At 40.6% G+C, this 773-nt stretch overlaps 1 non-coding gene across 1 annotated transcript; it reads left to right on the plus strand.

Annotated features, from left to right (window-relative positions):
- Nucleotides 1-344: 344 nt before the first annotated feature.
- Nucleotides 345-452, plus strand: LOC112704785 (small nucleolar RNA R71). Its single transcript, XR_003155393.1, has one exon. It is a non-coding gene; the product is annotated as a small nucleolar RNA R71 (small nucleolar RNA).
- Nucleotides 453-773: the final 321 nt, after the last annotated feature.

Here is a 773-nt window from a genome sequence, read left to right on the forward strand (position 1 = left end):
GCTTCTTCCTCAGATGAAGCTTCCTTAGTACTGCTTGGTGCATTTTGCATCCCAGACAAACTTTGAGAAATCAAATTGACTTGCTGAGTCAATATTTTATTCTGAGCCAATATGGCATTCAGAGTGTCAATCTCAAGAACTCTTTTCTTCTGACTAGTCCCATTGTTCACAGGATTCCTTTCAGAAGTGTACATGAATTGGTTATTTGCAACCATTTCAATCAGCTCTTGAGCTTCTGTAGGCGTCTTCTTCAGATGAAGAGATCCTCCAGCAGAGCTATCCAAAGACATCTTGGATAGTTCAGAGAGACCATCATAAAAAATACCTATGATGCTCCATTCAGAAAGCATATCAGAGGGACACTTTCTGATTAATTGTTTGTATCTTTCCCAAGCTTCATAGAGGGATTCTCCTTCCTTCTGTCTGAAGGTTTGGACTTCCACTCTAAGCTTACTCAATTTTTGAGGTGGAAAGAACTTTGCCAAAAAGGCATTGACTAGCTTTTCCCAAGAGTTCAGGCTTTCTTTAGGTTGTGAGTCCAACCATGTCCTAGCTCTGTCTCTTACAGCAAAAGGGAATAGCATAAGTCTGTAGACCTCAGGGTCAACCCCATTAGTCTTGACAGTGTCACAGATTTGCAAGAATTCAGCTAAGAACTTATGAGAATCTTCCAAATGGAAGTCCATGGAACTTGCAATTCTGTTGCATTAGAGAAACTAATTGAGGCTTAAGCTCAAAGTTGTTTGCTCCAATGGCAGGGATAGAGATGCTTC

Source organism: Arachis hypogaea, chromosome 7 (assembly GCF_003086295.3).
Source record: "Arachis hypogaea cultivar Tifrunner chromosome 7, arahy.Tifrunner.gnm2.J5K5, whole genome shotgun sequence".
In the NCBI taxonomy this organism is placed as follows: domain Eukaryota; kingdom Viridiplantae; phylum Streptophyta; class Magnoliopsida; order Fabales; family Fabaceae; genus Arachis; species Arachis hypogaea.